This window comes from Chiloscyllium plagiosum, unplaced genomic scaffold (genome assembly GCF_037043375.1).
Source record: "Chiloscyllium plagiosum isolate Xiang-an unplaced genomic scaffold, Cpla_swu_hap1 HiC_scaffold_3, whole genome shotgun sequence".
NCBI lineage: Eukaryota > Metazoa > Chordata > Chondrichthyes > Orectolobiformes > Hemiscylliidae > Chiloscyllium > Chiloscyllium plagiosum.
In genome coordinates, this window is record NW_028270141.1 from 100,841,921 (window position 1) to 100,861,539 (window position 19,619).

General features: G+C 39.8%; 1 protein-coding gene across 4 annotated transcripts in view; it reads left to right on the forward strand.

Annotated features, from left to right (window-relative positions):
* The window catches only part of ahi1 (Abelson helper integration site 1), a 259,803-nt gene that overhangs the window by 104,037 nt on the left and 136,147 nt on the right, over positions 1-19,619 (forward strand). The gene's annotated exons all lie outside the window — the stretch shown is intronic.

A 19,619-nucleotide genomic window follows, 5' to 3' on the forward strand; every position in this document is an offset into this window, starting at 1 on the left:
TAATTAAATCAAATCTTTACTCAAGCTTTCTGTTTTATGTAGTACTTAATCATGTACATATAAGAAGTACTTTATAAATATGGTACTCCTGACAGTGGTAGGCGAGGGCGATGATGGTGTTAATTGTTTTTATGTTTTCTCAGAATTGGTATTGTTTCAATTGTGTAGCTATTCTGTAGGATTGTTTTTAGTCAACTGCAAGACCACAAACCGTATGCTTTTGGATTCCCGTGGAAGCTCTTCGTGTTTCATGAAAGTTGTCAAGTAAATTCGCCAGAATAACGTTGGCCTCAGGTTGAGCTAGAGTTTTGAAACTTAACTCCTAGATAAGATTGATTTGCATTGTTTAACACTAGGACCAATGTAATGTAGGTCACCCATATATTTCATATTTAGATATGATTCAGCTGTGGAAATGAAATCATTTTCTATTGTATATGTCAGTACGTCAGTAAGTTGATGGGGAAAAGTTTCAAATGGGAATAGACAAATTCTACTTAAGTGGGGGCGGAGGACGAATTTTAGTGGAAACTTTGTGCTATGAAAAGAAGTCTGACAAAGTGGTGCGATGGCTAGCACAACTTTTTCATTTCTGCAGGTTGAGCTTGAATTTAACCCATACTGATGAGATAAAGGTTTTCACTGAAATAGCTAATTAGTGAAATCTGTTCGGACATATTCAGAATTGACAGTTTCCATGGCTAAGATCGCAGGTTTTGAAGTAGGAGTATTAAATTGTGGAGCAGTAGCTGTATCTATGTTCTTAAGTTTTGGAAACATTAGCAATGCATATTGCTTATCCCTAGTTATCCTCAGGACGGCAAAAGTCATCGTATTATATGGACATGAGTAACCCACAATAGCTTCTCTTTGCCAAAGGTAATCCATGAGCTAATTTGGACTTTTTACTTGTAGCATTTATGACAATTGTCTGATGTTAGTGCACAAATTAATTTTTTATTAAACATCAATTTCAAAATTTGTCATGTGGGATTTGAGCTAATAACCTTTTAATTTAGTCTCTCGTACCACCGCAACCTCTTCATCCACTGTCCTCAGAGGACTGCAGGAGAGCTAATGTGATTCTACTTTTCAAGAAGGGCAATAGAGATAGACCAGGGAATTACAGACTAGTGAGTCCCACATCAATAGTAGGGAACCTATTGTAGAAAATTCTGAAGGAGAGAATTAATCTTCCCTTGGAGAGGCAAGGTTTAATCGGGGATGGTCAGCCGTGTCATCAGAGGAAGATCATGCCTAATAAATTTCATTAAATTTTTTGAGAAAGTGACCAGGTGTATTGATGAATTTAGGGCAGTCAATATAATGTAAATGGATTTCAGCAAATCCTTTTACAAGGTCCCACATTAGAGACTTATAAAGAACGTTGAAACACTTGGGATCAAAGTAACTTGGCAAGCTGGATCCAAAATGATATCTGTTGCTGTTCTGCCTATCTGACCAATCTATCCGTATCATCCTGCAACCTAAAACCTTCTTACCCATTGTTAAGCACCCGGCCCATCCTTTTGCCATCCAGAAACCCATTTGTCATCCCTGTTATGTTCTCATCTTTACTGTTTATATATATCCAAACAGCACTGAGCCCTGTAGTATGCAACTGGACTCCAGTGACATGGGTCTGTACCACTACCCTCTGTCTCTTACCATTAAGCTAATTTTGGATCCATCTTGGACTGTCAACTAATATTTAATCCTAGAGTGTTCCCTTAACTATTTCGTTTTCTTCTTTTAAGAATTCATTTGAGACACTTCCTATTTGGATTGAAAGGCTATGTTTCTTAAGTCTCTTCTAATAGCTTGAGTCTTCTGCAATTAGGATGAAACTTGGGTCACTATATTGCACTGCCTGCAGAACTTTAACAATTTGATTGTTTCTTGGCAGCCAAGAGCTGGATAGTAATCAAAGTGTTGTCCGACCATCGCACTATAGAATTTGATGATTTATCAAACTTATATTCTACAGTTTTGGTTATGAATTGCAGTATTCTGTTGATAGTGGCGTTGCTGTGGTTAGATATGTTGAATGTTCAGTCTCTTCACTCTTAGTTTCTTCATTTGCTATTTCAACACCATTCAGTATGTGTTTGATTTTCCTAAATATATGAAATAATATGCACTTGGTAACGCTAAACAATGTGATGATCTTTGCCAATAAATAGGGTTTGCCCAACCTTTTCAATTCTTATTCTCATGACTTAATTTCTCTATTGCAAATTTGATCAACACATTTCCTAAACCAAGTATTTGACACAAGTCAGGAACAGTAATCGTCCCAATGCTAATCTCTGCAAACCTCACTCAGCATTCACTTTCCACCCTTTATATCTCTCTCTCACCTTCACCTCTAGTCCTGACGTGGTTTCTCGTAGAAGCAACAATTTTTGAGTCTGAGTTTGATTTATTGTTGTCAATAAATCACTGTACCAAGCTACAGTGAAAAGTGTTGTTTTGCATGCTATCCATACCATAGCCAAATCACACCATACGAAGTACATCAAGATAGCAGAACAGAGTGCAGAATACAGAGTATAGCTGTAGAGGAAGTGCAGAAAGAGAGATCAGAATTAACATTTGAAAGGACCGCTCAAAAGTCTGATAATAGTGGGGAAGACGCTGTTTTTAAATCTGTTCATATGTGTATTCAAACTTTTATATCTTCTGCCTGACGGGAGAGAGTGGAAAAGAGTATGACTGGGGTGGGAGGGATCTTTGAATATGTTGATTGCTTTTCTGAGGCAGTGGAAAGTATAGATGGATGGGAGGCTGGTTTGTGTGTTGGACTGGGCTGTGTTCACAACTTTCTGTAATTTATTTTAGTCTTGGGCAGAACAGTTGCCATACAATGTTGTGTTGCACTCAGAAAGGATAGTGTCTCTGGTGCATCTATAAAAATTGGTAAGAGTCCTTTGTGGACATCTGAAATTCCTTAGTCTCCTGAGGAGGTATAAACATTGTTGTGCTTTCTTGACCATCGCATCAATGTGCGTGCACTAGGACAGATTGTTGATGCTGATCACTCCCAGGAACCTGACGCTGTACCATCTCCACTTAGACCACTGATGCAGGCAAGGGCATGTCCTCCGCTCAACTTCCTGAAGTAAGCGACCAGCTCCTTCGTTTTGCTACATTGATGGAGAAAATGTTATCTTTATACCATGCTTCTAAGCACTCAATCTCTTTCCTGTATTCTGTCTCGTTGCTGGAGATCCAACCTATAATGGTGGTGTCTTCAGCAAATTTATAAATGGAATTTGGCCACACAGTTGTGAGTACATAAGGCATATAGTAGGGGGCTGAGTATGCAGCCTTCTCGGGCACCAGTCTTGAGGATTATGGTGGAGGAGCTGTTGTTGCCTATTCTTACTGATAGTGGTCTATGGGTTAGGAAGTTGACGATCCTGACTACAGAGGGGGAACCAAGACCTAGGTTTTGCAGTTTAGTGATGAATTTACCCTTAAAGCAGTTGTTATCTATTTCCAACAATTACCATGATATGTCTGGACTGTACAAATGATTCTTATTCATTTCTGATATTTTATTTCCATATATAATAATGAATCTGATGAAAAGCTTTTTATCTTTGGGATGTGAGCATTATTATAATTGCCAGAATGTGTTGCCCATCCCTAATTGTCCATGAGAAGGACGTGGTATTCTGCCTCTTTGAATCCATGGTCTAGGTATACTCTGCTGCTGTTAGATTCAGATTCCAGAATGTTTACCCCGTGATAATGAAGAAACAACAATACAGTACCAAGTCAGAAAGACATATGACTTGGAGAAGAATTTGTTGTGGTGGTGTCCTCATTTGTTTATTACTGTTGTCCTTCTGGATGGTATTTTGTGAATTTTGAAGTTGCTATTAGAGGAACTTTGGTAAGATGCTACAGTGCATCTGCTGGTACTGTTGAAGAAAGTGGATGCTTGAAGTGATGGATGGCCTGCTCCTGAAGCAGGCTGCTTTGTCCTGGATGGTGCTGAGCTTCTGGATTCTTGTTTGAATTGCATTTATCCAGGCAATGAGATTATTCACTGTCACTCCTGATTTGTTCTTTATACAGGGAAGACAGACTTTGATGAATCAGGAAATGAATTAGTCCTACAGTATTTATAGAACTAGACGCATTAAGTTGCTGGTCATTGCTAATTCCCCATGATGAGATGATGGAAGTTTTGGTAGTGATAACATTGAGTGGAGAAGAATAGTTTCGCTTTGTTGGAAATTATTGTTATCTGCCAGTAGTAAGTCTGTAGTTGGCCTTGTTGATTTTGTCATTCTTTTTGTATGCAATATCATTTCTCCCATTTCTGATGGTACATTTCATGTCAAGAGTGTGGTGCTGGAAGAGCACAGCAGGTCAGGCAGCATTCAAGGAGCAGGAAAATCGCGTTTCGGGCAAAAGCCCTTCATCATCATTCCTGATGAAGGGCTTTTGCCCAAAATGTCGATTTTCCTGCTCCTCGGATTCTGCTTGACCTGCTGTGCTTTTCCAGCACCACACTTGATTCTAATCTCAAGCATCTGCAGTACTCACTTTCGCCTGGTACATCTCATGTGTTGAGTGACTACCTAAAACTGACAAATGTTCATATAAATTCTGTTTACCCCTGCACATTTATCTATTTCAAATAATTTGAGCCTGTCTTGGAAGTAGCATCTTATTTATATCAAAATTAGTTGATTTTGCCTTTGTTAAATTTGTTTGTAGAAGGCATGTTTCTATGTCTTCCATGTTAAAGAATTTGAGTTAGGGAATGGCCTGATTTAGATAGGAGTCTATTAACAGACTAGGTTGAGAACTCTTGAGGGGGTTATGATAAACCATTTAAAAAGTACTTTGGGAAATACACACAATAATGTTTCTTTGCAGATCAAGCATGAGCTGACCCCTATAAAATGCTACATATGAGTGTAACGGCAAGAAGTGTCAAGGTCCTGTTAAACTTAGATGAATATGCTGTGTATTACAATTTGCAATTAGGATTCATTGGACCATAGATATCAAATCAACTGAGCTAAATATGATCAATTTATAGGTGCAAACAGCTTAAAAGGTGTTGCAACTAACCAAGTAGTAAGCTTAATGAACAAAAAGGTCCCACTCCTTTTTATAGATTCCTTTGTACTGTAAGTATCTTGAGATAGTTTGAGCATGATTACCTAGAATTTTTGCTTGAAATGTTGAGGCTTAAGTTCCTTGTTTACAGTGAGGATCCTTTGATGTGGTCATACAAAGAAGAAGAAATGGAAGACTTCGCTAGAAGACCCAGAATAAATGAGGAAGTGAGCAACAATAGAGTAACTGCTGGGAGATAGGAAGCACAATATGTAGTGTTATTTTAACCGTGAGCAGTCTCAAAGGATTAATATTAAAACTAATTAAATCTGGCAATGTGTGGGTCCATCACAAGGAAAGATGACCATGTTAACAGCTGGGACCGGGCAAATAGTTCACTATTGTCTTTGAGGGAAGGGAGCCTTCTCTCTGTCTTTGTCCCACCTCCCCCCCAGAAAAACACGGTTTCCCCTGAAGTAGTGTTGTAACTCATTAGCTACATATTTGGATGAAGAAAATGGTCCAACAACATTTTTTGAGGTCAAGATGTGGTTTGAAAGAGTGAAACCAGCTTCATATTTTCAATTCTATGTAATAATCAAATGTACCCTCCCCAGTATCTCACATAGTTTTTTTGTGGATTTCCCTTGATACATAGCTTTGAAAGTCAGAGCTTATTTAGCACAAGAGATTGTGCTGACTAGCCAAAGACTCAATGGTTGTTCTGCCTACAAAGATGGCAAAGTTTGATTCCTGAAGCTGCTGAAAGAGTTCAGGTTTCAGTTCTGCACAGAATGAGACTTTTAATTCAGTTAGTGCATTGAGCAGAAGCAGGGAGTGCCACCTTGCAACAACATAGGAGATGTAAAGGTCCTTTAGTTGTTTACTAACCCTAGGGCAGTGATTTTAGAATGTCATTCTAGATGCAGTGTATTTTGTTGTATTCACAAGCTAGTGTTGAATTAGGACTGCCAACCATTCCCAATTGTCCAGTAGTTTCCCAGAATGGATTATTGATGTACTTGGAAACTTCTGGAAATTCAGAAGAAAAATTGGTGGCTTGTGCTTTTTTGAGAAATTGCTGTATTGAGTGTATAGTCAAAAAGTGTGGTGCTGGAAAAGCATAGCCGGTCAGGCAGCATCCAAGGGGTAGGAGAGTTGACGTTTCAAGCATAAGCTCTTCATCAGGAATCTTCATCGAAACGTCGACTCTCCTGCTCCTCGGATGCTGCCTGACTGGCTGTGCTTTTCCAGCGCCACACTTTTTAACTCTGATCTGCCATGTCGGGTGTATAACCTACCAAATTTGTCAGAGGTGGTTCCATTTTTTTCTCTTTTTCTTTCCTCAACTTGGGTTTGCTTGTCACAGAATTTCCAGATCAGAGACTGAGAATTCTGCAGTGTGTACTTCACATCCTGATTTCCAAATGTCAGTCCACAAGGCACAAATCAGGCATGTGATGGAATCTTGTCCACTGCCTGGGATATGTGAATTCGCAACCAGACTTGACCGGATTCCACCTGGGATAGAGCAGCCTGCTTTGAAAGAAAATTGAATATATTATTGAACAGTAAATATTTATAGAGCTATGACAGAGAAGGAGCATTATTAATCGAAGCATTCTCAGATATGTGTATGGCCATGCATATTTACAAACTAAAGTAAATACTTGTTACCAATCTTAGAATTTAGCTCTAATCAGCATGTGCCATACTATGTCAAATTGTTGCACTTATTACGTGTATTTCAGTGAAAAGTGAAGAGCATAATAAGAGCATTAAAAAGGAAATGTAACATTTCCACACAGTTGACTTAAAAATATCTGTAACTTAGTCTCAGGCGACCACAAGCGATGCTATCTTGGACAAGTTGTTCATTGTGCAAGCTTCAGAACTGCTGCTTTTGATTACATATGCAAAGCTACCACTTGATGGAGTAGAATCCATATATATAGATTCAACTTCGTTGGTTGGTCCTTCTATTAGAATAGTTTGAAGCCCCATTGCATATTGGGCATGTAAGGTAGGCCAAACTTTTAAAACCTTTGAAGTAGGATGGATATGTTTATTCACCTGTGTGAAAGCCAGTGAGTGGATACATTTGATTGCACAAAAAATGCAATTCCCTATATTAAGAAAAGACAAAAATGCCCATGAATAAAAATGAGAGCTGTGAATACCTCTGTTCCCATTCCCAGTCTTTACCCTTCCATCACTGTTCCACATTCTTTGCCTTATCCTTCTCTTCTCTTTGAGATGGTTCTTTGTCTTCCTCTCCTCATTCTTTTATTCTCTCTCTTCCTAATTCCAACTCCATTTCCTCTCTTCTTTTTCATCTAAATTCATCTTTTTGACCTATCTATTCTTCTTAGACTTGGAATGTATTATTTCCCCATGTCTCTGCGAAGTGCCTTGCACATTAAAGGCATGTAGGTGATACAAGTTATTGTTGGCACACAAATATTTTATGGGAAAGTTGGCTTACTTAAACAAATGATAGTGACTCTTGCTCTTCAGGCAAGGTTTTAACTAGACTATTGAACTACTGATCAGTTGTTTTGAGGTGAGCCACCCTGAAATACTGGATTACCCTCAGGTCCTGCCAAATAGTACATCTTCATGAACCTTTTTTCTGTTTTCAGACCACCACCTTCTAGATTGAGTACTGGTTGATAATTGAGTGGTAGGCCTGTAACAGAGTGTAGAGAGGAGTGATCAAACGTTTTCAAAGTTTGGAAGGATCAATGTTGAGGGAAGATCGAAGGGAAATGTTAGTCTGATCAGAAGGAAAGTCAATGTTGAGGGGGTAGTGGGGTTGGGGGTGGTGTGGGGGCAAGGTTGGACAAGAGGGTATCTGAGACCTTGCGTCTGTAGGGGGTGGTGTGCTTGAAGTTTAGACTGGATTGAAGGACTTTGGTTGGGTGGTCTTAGTGATAACAGTTTTTTGGGGGTTTGGGAGAGTGTTAGGGTGGGTGAGAGTGAGGGACGTCAAACACCTTGGGGATGAAATTGAAAAGATCTTGGTACGCCGTTGCCTGAATAGGTAAACCAGAGAAATTAAATGGTAGGTTACTGTTGAATCTGCCACACAGCTTGTTTGAACTCTTACATCTAGCAAAAGAAGAGTGAGTCGACACTTAATAGTAGTGAAACTACTATTCCTTTATTTGACACATTTAATACTAGAGCAACAAATACACTGTGAACCAATGAAAAACACTACAAATCTATCTTATGTTTTACCTTAACTATGGATGATTATATACCACCACACTAGAAATTGGCCAGGATCCATGTGGTGATGTCGTCTCGTCTTCTTCCAATGGTTTCAGAGGAGGCTTCTCGTTCGGTGGTTATTCTCAAGTTACTGCGCTGAGCATTCTTTTGCAGCGATTCTTATAATCCAAAGTCTTCACACCCTTTTAGGAGAGCCTTGAGTGTATTCCAAAGGATTGATCAGGTTCAATCATCCTGATCGATCAGACTCAACCGGGTGTTGACACGTTGATGGCAGGGTGATCCTTAAGTGTCCTGTACCGGAAGTGCTAGATGTGAGGTGCCTCCATGTCTGGTGCACACCTCGATGTTTCCAATTGTTGTGGGGACAACATTCCATTGTCCCATTCAAACCCAAATTCCGGAGTGTATTGTAGAGTCTGCAGCTATCATGGTTTTTTGGTAGTTGCAGCCCCTGGATTCTGCAGCACATTGATTATCACAGTCATTTTGGTCAAGGCTCAGATTCATTTCCCAGCATGCTTTAATCATTGACCATCTTTTGTAACTCAGTGATAAGTTCATCACTTTCCATCATAAGTTCATTATTTTGAGTGGCCCATCCAGCCACAGTCACTTGACTTAACCTTCTTGATCCAATAGTCCTCACCTTTTTTTATTCACTGGGTTTCCCAGAACTTGGGAAATGTAGCCTGACTGGGTTAATTTTAAAATAGTGGTTAGTTCTGAGGCATGCAGCCTCAGTACAATGTGTAAATTGCCAGTTCACCCCGGGCAAGCAGATTAGTTCCCAAATCACCATTTTAACTGTAAGTGGGAGGTTGGGGATAAATTTCAGATTTTTTAGTAAGGCATCCAACTGAAATTCACCTGTTTGTGGGGATCTAAATTTGTTCCATAGTGTTTTATTCAAATGTATATATCTGAATGGGGATAGCAACTGTGAGCAATGTTCATTTTAATTATTTTTTTGTTGGCAGCCTGTTCGTTTCAATGCATGTTACTTTTTAGATGTTGCATGACCACACATGTGATTTTAACTGGAACAAGTTAAGAGGCCTCTGAGGTACCTTCTCGTTGCAGGTGGAAGCACTTCTGTGATCACGTTTCTAAGAATATAGCAGTTATGCCCCCAATAGTTCAAGAGAAAAGAAGAGCAGATCTGTAAACAAATTTAAGGGAAGTGTAGAAGTAGTAGTGTAGTGATAGTAGGAGATTTCAAATTCCCCAACATTAACTAGGGTGGTCATTCTGTGAAAGGTTTGGAGGGAGTGGAATTCTTAAAATACATCCAGGAGAGCTTTTTAAGCCGGCACGTAAAAGAACCTACAAGGGAAGGGTAGTCCTGGACTTAAATTTAGGTAATGAAGCTGAGCAAGTGGTTTAAGTATCAGTGGGGGGGGGCATTTTGCAGATAGCATTATAACTTCATTAAATTCAAGATTTTTATGGAAAGAACAAGAATGGGCCTGAAATCAAAAGTTCTCAACAGGGGAAGGCTGCTTTTAATAAGATCAGATTTGATTTGATCAGAATGAACTAGAAACAGATACAAAAAAAGGATATGAAAAGATACTGGCAAGTAAAATAAAGGAAAATTCAAGGTTTTATAAGGGTAAAAGGATAATGTGGGAATGAGAATGACCCTTTAAGGACCAAAGTGATAACTTGTGCATGGAGACAGAGGATGTAGCTAAGATTCTAAATTAATACTTTGTGTCAGTGTTCATTAGTGAGAGAGATGATATGGGTATAGAAGTTAGGGAGTAGGTCATAGAGTCACGCAGTATGAAACAGACCCTTCAGTCTAACCTACTCATGCCGAACATAATCCAAAACTAAATAGCCCACCTGCCTGCTCTTGGCCCATTTCCCTTCAAACTCTTATTTTTCATGTACTTACCCAAGTGTCTTTTAAATGTTACAATTGTGCCCATATCCACTATTTCCTCAGGAAGTTCATTCCACACCCGAACCATCCTTTGTGTAAAAAATTCGTTCCTCATCTTTTTTAAATCTCTCTCCTCTTATCTTAAAAATGTGCCCCCTCGTTTTGAAATCTGAACCCTCTCCAACTTAATAATATCTTCCTTAACTGGGTGACCAGAAGTGGACACGGTTCTCCATAACAGACCACACCAATGTCCTGTACAGCCTCAACATGCTTTCCCAACTCCTATACTCAGAGGACTGAGCGATGAAGGAAAGCGTGCTAAACGTGATTTTAACCACCATGTTTATATGTTACGCAAACGTCAAAGAATTATGTACCTGAACCCCTAGGTCCCTCTGTGCAACAAAACTATCCAAGGCCGTACCATTTTTTGTCTAAGTTCTACTCCTGTTTGTTGTACCAAAATGCAATACCTCGCATTTATCCCGATTGAACTCCATCTGCCATTTTTCAGCGCATTGACCCATTTGATCAAGGTCTTAGAAAACCTTCTTCACTGTCTACTATGCAACCAATTTTGGTGTCATCTGCAAATTTACTAACCATGCCTTCTGTATGCTCATTCGAATCATTTATCTAAATGACGTACAAAAGAGGACCCAGAACCAATACCTGTGAAACACTGCTGGTGACTGCCTCCAGTCCGAAACACAACTCTCCACCATCACTTTCTGTCTCCTGCTGTTAAGCCAATTCCATGTCCAATTGGCAAGCTCAGCCTGAATCCCATGTGATCAACTTTACTAATTATCTACCATGCAAAACTTTGTCAAAGGCTTTACTAAAGTCCAAGTAAATAACATCAATTACTCTTCCCTCGTCAATCTTGATGGTAACTTCCTCAAAAAACTCAGTCAAGTTTGTGAGAAACAATTTTCCTCACAGAAAACCATACTGACTATCCCCAATCAGTTTGTGCCTCTCTAAATGTCCATAAATCTTAACTTTTAAAATCACCTCCAACAATTTACCCGCAAGTTAAGTAAGACTCACAGGTGTATAGTTCCCCGGTTTCTCCTTACATCCTTTCTTAAACAAAGGTGCAATATTAGCCAGCTTCCTGTCATCAGGCACCTCACCCACAGTTACAAATGATGTAAATATTTCTGCAAGGGGTCTTGCAATTTCCTCCCTTATTTCCCACAACGTTCTGAGATACATTAGATCAAGTCCTGGAGATTTATCCACCTTTACATGCTCTAAAATGTCCAGAATTTCCTCTTCTGAAATGTTTTTAAAACATCAATACTTATTTCCCTGTGTTGTCTAGCCTCCATTTTTTTTCTTCACAATAAAAACTAACAAAAAATTAATTTAATATCTATCTTATCTGCTGGGGAGATTCTCTTTTATTCTCGACAACAAACTCAACGTCTTTATTAATCCATTGTTCCTCACTCTTAACTGCCTTACCCTTTACTCTGAAAATGTGTTGCTGGAAAAGCGCAGCAGGTCAGGCAGCATCCAAGGAGCAGGAGAATTGACATTTTGGGCATGAGCCCTTCTTCAGGAATGAAGAAGGGCTCATGCCCGAAACATCGATTCTCCTGCTCCTTGGATGCTGCCTGACCTGCTGCGCTTTTCCTGCAACACATTTTCAACTCTAATCTCCAGCATCTGCAGTCCTCACTTTCCCCTTACCCTTTACTCTAACAGGATCATAATGTCTCTGAGCTCTCATCATCACACTTTTGAAAGCCTCCCACTTGTCAGTGTATTTTTATCTGTGAACAGTTCTGAAGAAGGGTTATCCCTGAAATGTTGACTTCTCCACCTCCTGATGCTGCCTGGCTTGCTGCGTTTTTCCAGCCTCTTGCTTGTCTACCTTGCATTCTAGCATTTGCAGTTTTTCTGTCTCTAACAGTCTACTGCAATCAACTTTTGAAAGTTCTTGTTTCATATAGTTAAAATTTTCCTTTCTCCAATTTGAAGCTTGAATTATTATGGAAGGCTTATCCTTTTCCGTAACCATTTTGAAACTAATAGAATTATGATTACAGAGGAACGTCGATTATCCAAAGGACATGGGCGAGGAATATTTCGTTCAGTTAATCGAAGGCAGGATAATCGAATGCCGGTTAACATAATTAGCCAAGTATTGGGACCTTGCAATCTTGTTCGAATAATCTGAAATTCAGCTAATCAAATGCCGGATAATCGAGGTTCCTCTATATTAGACTCAAAGTGTTCCCCTACTTTTATTTCAGTCACCTGTCCTCCGTTTTTTGCCCAAAAGAAGGTCAAGTTTTGATCCTCCTCTAGTAGGAGCATCCACACATTTATAAAGAAAATTTTCTTGAACACATTTGTTCGTGATACAGTTAAAGAATTTAGCATAGACAGGGAGGAGTTTCTGAGTGGTCTGGCAGACATAAAAGGAGAAAAATTGCCACGGCTGGATGAAATGTATCCCAGGCTGTTGAGTGAGGAAAGGGAGGAGATAGCAGGGGCATTGGCAAAAATTTTCAAATCCTCCCTGAACATTGCTGAGATCCCATCGGGCTGGAGGACAACCAATGTGGTACCATGATTCAAGAATGAAGCAAAGATAAACCGGGAAACTACAGACTGGTGAGTCTAACCTCAGTAGTGGGAAAATTACTGAGGGATAGAATTAATCTGCAAATGGAGAGGCAGAAATTAATCAAGAACAGTCAGCATGATTTTGTTAAGGGGAGGTCATGTCTGACCAACTTGATGAAAATTTTTTGAAGAGGTGACCAGGTTTGAAAATGAGGGCAATGCTTTTGATTTAGATTTACATGACTTCAGCAAGGCTTTGGTAAGGTCCAACTTGGGAGACTGATAGCAAAGGTAAATGCCCATCAGGTCCAAGGAAAACTGGCAACTTGGATTCACAATTGACTGAGTGGATGTGAAGTGTTGCACTTTAAAAAGGCAAATCCGGGCAGAACTTATATAGTTTATGGCAGGGCCCTGTGGAGTGTTGCCAAACAAAGGGACCTAGAGGTGCAGGTGTATGGTTCCTTGAAAGTGGAGTCACAAGTAGACAGGGTGGTGATGAGTGCATTTGGCACACTTGTCTTCATAGATCTGTGCGTTGAATTTAGAAGTTGGGATGTCGTGTTGCAGCTGTGCAGACCATTGGTAAGCCACTTTTAGAATACTGAGTTCACTTCTGGTCTTCCTGCCACAGGAAAGATGTTGTGTAACTTGAAAGGATTCAGAAAAGATTTACAAGGATGTTGCCGGGATTAGAGGGTTTGAGTTATAAGCAGAGGCTGAACAGGCTGGGGATTTTTTCCCTGGAGCGTCAGTGCATGAAAGGAAGGGTTTAGAGGAATATAGGCCAAATGCTGGCAAATGGGACTAGACAATTCAGGATGTCTGGTTGGCATGGATGAGTTGGACCAAAGAGTCTATTTCCCTGCTGTATAATTCGGTGACTCTACGAGTGGCATGGTAATTCAGAGGTGTTTCAAAGGTGTTTTCCCAACTGGAAGCCTGTGTCCAGTGGGGTTCCATAGCGGTCACTTTTGGGGCCCTTGCACTTTGTGATTTATGTAAAAGTTTTAGACTTGAATGAAGGAAGGTTGGTCAGTAAGTTTTCAGTGATACAAAAATTGGTGTGCTGTAAAGACTGGAGGTTAGCCTTAATCAACAAGAGGATATGGGTGAACTGGTTAAATGATCTAATCAGTGACAAACAGAATTCAATCTGGATAAATGTGAGGTGATGCTCTTGAATAGGACAAACAAGTCAAATGAATATGTGATGAATGATAAGATGCTGGGAAACACAGAGGCTGACAGAGACCTTAGTTTTCATGTACATCACTCCCTTAAGATATCAAGACAAGTGAAGTGGTTAAGAAGGCATATGGCACACTTGCCTTTATTTGTTGAGGCATGGAATTTAAGAGCAGGGAGGTTATGCTGGAATTGTTAAAATGTTAGTTAGACCACACCTAGAGTATTGTGTGCACTTTTGGAATCCACGTGACAGAAGGGATGTGATAGTACTAAAAAAGGTGCAGAAGAGATTTACTAGGATTTTGCCTGGGCTCGAGAGTTTCAGTTATGAAGAGAGATTGGAGAGACTGGGGTTGTTTTCCTTAGAGCAGATGACGTCGAGAGAGGACATGATTATATGCACCACATACCTGTGCTTAAAAACAAACCTAAAAGAAAATTTAAATTCCAGTTACAGAGGAATATTGAAAAGCTATGGTATGTAAACATGAGAGTATTAATTTGTATAGCGATATATACTGTCAGGTTCGATTGAACAAATAGCCTATCTTTGTGCAGTTCATAACTCTAGTGAAAAGGGCTGGCATGATGCAGTAATAGAGTCTCTATCTCTTAACCAGGAAGCCTGAATTCGAATCCCACCTACTCTAGAGATATGTAATAACTACTCTGAACAGGTTGATTTAAAAAAAAACTTAATTTGAAAAATGAATGGATGAGCACATGCCTGATGCAATAAAATGGGATTTGGGAAATTCCAGAGGCTAAACTGAAAAGAAACCCTGTCTCTGCTACAGAAAGTGAGTGAGGCCAAAACACTGAATGCATTCAGGAAGGATTCATAGTTCTTAGGGCTAAAGGGATCTGGCATTGGAGGTAGTCCGGGTATGGAGAGATTGTTTTGTGAGGAGAGATTATGTTGAGTCTGTATCATTGGGATATTTGAAGAATGAAAGGCAACCTTATTGAAACATTAAAATTCGAGGAGACTTGACAGAGTTGATGTGGAAGATTGTTTACCTTTGGGAGGGAGTCTAAGACCAGAGGGCATAAGAGATCGTACATTTAAGACAGAGATGAGAAGAAATTTCTTCTCTCATAAAACAATGAATCTTTAGAATTATTTATCACACTGTAAAGGCTGGGTCATTAAATATATTCAAGGCTGAGATGAACAGATTTTTAATGAGTATGGAAATCAAGGGTTATAGGGAAAGGATGGGAAAATGGAGTTAAGGTTTACCAGATTAGCCACAATCTCATTTATTGGTGGAGAAGAACCGATGGGCTGAATTATCTATCTCTTATGGTCTTATGCATCAAGCGATATGGGGAGAAAGCAGGAACAGTGAAATGGAGTTGGCCCAACGGCCATTACCATATTGAATGGTTGCGCAGGCTCAAAGGACTGAATGGCCTACTCCCGCCCCTAGTTTCTATTCAAAAGAACTTCCGCAGTAGATTAAAGAAAATTCTTAACAGCATGTAGAGATTATCTTCAGTCAAAACATTTTTCACAATGTTGAAAATTTATTTTCCTGTAATAGGCGTTGAATTTGTCTCATCCATAGCTAAGATATTTGATCATATTTTTGTTCATGCCAAATTTCATCATCATAAAGGGAGTTTAAGCATAATCTGTTTTTTGAGTTACCAATCTTATTTCTGGACAATAGAAAACATTGTGACATTGTTCAAAATCATACAGTTATGTTCTATGATACGTACGTAAACGCAGGTGCATCTTGGATTATTCAAAACCCAACTGCAGCAGACTTCCTTGTGCATGGCTGCAGCTACATAAAATTGAATTGAATGTACCATGTACTTCTTAGAAAATTGGAAAGTCAAGAATTTGCTTTGTAGAGAAATATTATCCTCACCCTACAAGTCAACTTTATTTTTCTTAGTATTTCTTGGATTTTGAGAGGAACTGCCAAGCTAGAATACATTGCCCTAATAGCCTTTGAGTGGAAGGTGAAAAGACACATTCTTGAATTGCTGCCGATTGTATAGTAAAGGTACAAAACATTGCTGTTGGAGAAGGAGTTCTAGGAGTTTAACTGAACAGCAATGATGGAGCGGTTATAAAGTTCCAAATTAAAATGGTATGTGATTGGAGAGAAACTTGCAGGTGGTGACTTTCCCATGCTGGAAATTGAGTTTGGAAGGTGCTGTCAAAGGAACTTTGGTGAGTTGCTTCAGTACATCTTGTATCTAGTACATACCGCTGGCACAGAGCATCAGTGGTGGAGCGAGCAAGATAAGCCTCTTTGTCCTGGATGATGTTGATCTTCTCATCCAGGCATGTGGAGAGGATTTCATCGCATTCCTGATTTGTGCCTTGTAAATGGTGGACAGATTTTAAAGAGTCTGGATTTGAGTTAACTGCTGCAGAGTTCCCAGCTTCTGACTTGCTGTTGTAGCCGCAGTCTTTACATGATCAGACTAGTTCTGTTTTCGATCTGTGGTAACACCAAAATGTTGGTGGATTACTGGGATGGGTAAGTTACTGTTAATGAGTTTACAATCTAAAAATGCAAAGTCAAATCTGTCCATGGCAGCTGGTAGAATTTAAATTTGTAAATCAATAAATTTGGGAAGAAAAACCAGATGACTATGAAACTGCTCAGTGTCATAATTTCAATCTAGTTCTCTAATGTCCTTTAGAGGAAGAAATCCACCACACTTAACTGATCTAACCAATACAACACTAAAATAGGTGGATAAGTCAGCTGCAATGAAGAAGTAAGAAATTTACAAATGGACATAGATATGTTAGATGAATGAAACAATGTTTCATGGATAAGTGTGAAGTTATCCCTTTTGGACAGAGGAATAGAAAGGTAACTTGTTGTTTAAATAGGGAGAAACTTCAAAGGACTTCAGTGCAGAGGGATCATGGAGTCTTCATGCGAGAATAGCAAAATGTTGGTATCCAGGTACAGCAGGTAATAAAGAAGGCAAATGGAATTTTGACATTATTGCTAAAGAAATACAGTTTAAAAGTAAGGAAGTTTTGCTGCAGCTGTACAAGATAATGGTGAGACCGCACCTGGAATATTATGTAGAATTTTGGTCCCATTACTTGTAGAGGGGTGTTGTTGTATTGGAGGCAGTTCATAAGTGGTTCACTAGATTGATTCCAGAGATGAGTTTGTCTTATGAAGAGAGATTAGGCTTATACTCTTTCGAGTTCATAAGAATGAGAGGAGATCTAATTGAGGTATCTGAGATGCTAAAGAGGATTGACTAAGTAGACTTAAGAGTTAATGTTTCCTCCTGTGAGACAATCTAGGACGATAGGTCATAATTTTAGGATAAGGGTTAGTAGTTTTAAAACAGAAAAGGAGCAATTACTTCTCTCAAATGGTTGTGAATCTGTGAAATTCACTACTCCAGATTCTGGAGGATGCCGGACCATTAAGTAAATTTAAAGGGGAGAGAGACAGATCTTTAATTAGATTCCCTATAGTGTGGAAACAGGCCCTTCGGCCCAACAAGTCCACACCGACCCTCCGAAGAGCAACCCACCCCCCTCTGACTAATGCACCTAACACTATGGGCAATTTAACATGGACAATTCACCTGGCCTGCGGGAGGAAACTGGAGGAAACCCAGACAGACACAGGGAGAATGTGCAAACTCGACACAGACAGTCGCCCAAGGATGGAATTGAACCTGGGAACATGGTGCTGTGAGGCAGTAGTGCTAACCACCGAGCCACCGTGCTGCCCACGGTTAAAGTGGTTTAAATAGATACAATAGAAATGGGAATGACAGGAGATCATGTTGGGGGAATATTTTGCTGCACCAGCAATGTGCACTTAAAAAACATTTTTAATGTACTGAAATGTCACATGGATCTTTGACAGGAGAATTATGGAGCAACATTTAGCATTCAGCTTCATAATAAATATAATAAGTTTTAAGGAGCATCTCAAAGGATAGATGAGAGGTATAGATATAGGGAAGTAATTGCAGAACTTGGGGCCTAGGCAGCTTTCAGTGGTGGAGTGATTAAAATCATGATATACAAATTGCTAAGAATTGATGAAATGCAGAGGTTGAAGGAGTTGTAGAGCTAAAGAAGTATACTGAAATCGTGAGGAGCTGGGCTATGGAGTGATTTGAAAGTATGGATGGGAATCTTGAAACTGTGCTGGTGCCTGACTGGGAGCCAATACAGGTCCACGCACACAGGGGAAATCGTGAGGTAGGTCTTGGTCTGAGTCAGCACTTGGGCCGCAGAGTTTTACTGACCTAAAGTTTATCAATGATAGAACCTGGGAAGCTGGTCAAGATTACATTTGAACAGTTAGCTGCAAAGATATAGAAGGCACAGATGGATGTCTTGGTGTCAGATTAGCTAAGGAAAAGCCGAAGTCCAGTGATGTATCAAATGTCAATGTAGGTGGTATTATTGATGATGTGGCTGTGTTGCGGGAAGTTCTCCTTGAGGTCAAATAGGACACAAGTATTGCTAACATTATCTTTCAGCCTCAAACATTTGTCAGGGAGAGGAATGGAATCTGTGGTGAGAGAACAGTGTTTGTAACAGGAACAAAGTGCAATGCATTTTGTCTTTCCAGTATTGGAATTAGAGGAAACCAAGTGACACCCAATACCCTTACCACCAGTAGGTTTGCTCATCAGTCCAAAGTGAGGCCATCCGTTTGATCTATTTAGGGCCTTAAGTGACCACTTACTATTTTGCCCATGGTTGGTGGAGGGCCACTCCATCAAGTAGCCTGGTAGCTTTGGCTGCTAATATCAGGTAGGAATTAGGTGCAGCTAATTATTTTACAAATCCCCTGAACTCATTGGAGGGACTACACATCCAAAATTACACTTTCCCCTTTACCCGCTTCCTGAACTTTCAAACTCCAACCCTCACTGGCATGTGCGAGCTTATTCCCAACAAAACCTATGCCTGGAAAATCTTTAGCATGGATCTGGGAGCAATCTCCATGAAGGACCAGCCAAATGACTGTTTTATGATCTGAACCCCAGTAAATATCCTCAATTTGTCACATTCCAGATTTTGAAGCCATGGAGCATTAGTGGGAGGGGGAGTGAATGTTGACAGCGGTATATTAGAGACTGAGGTTAACAGATTTTCAATCAGTGAGGTAATCAGGGTTCTGGGGAAAAGGCAGGAAGGTTGAGTTGAGAATTGTTCACACTATTTCAAAAGGATAGAAGTTATAAAAGTAAGGAGTTCCATGGCTGGAATCTAAAAAAAAGAGTCACGATTTGTAGGAAAAGGCATAAAAGTGGAGTTGAGGATTATCAGATTTCCACGATGGCATTGAATGGCAGAGCAGACTTGATGTATTGAATGGCCTACCCCTAGTCTACATCTTATGGTTTTATGGTCTTATCAGTCATAATGGCTTTGACTGGCAGAACAGACTTGATAAGCCAGATTGCCTACTGTTCATTTAGAACAAGAGCACAAGTTGATTATACAGGGGGGAAAAAGTGCAAAGCTATTTACATATAAGACTTTTTTTATTCATTTATGAACGTAACTGGCTGGCCAGCATTTATTGCCCATCCCTAGTTGCCCTTGAGAAGGTAGTGTTGAGCTGCCTTCTTTAACTGCTGAAGTCCACCTACAGTGGGTTTG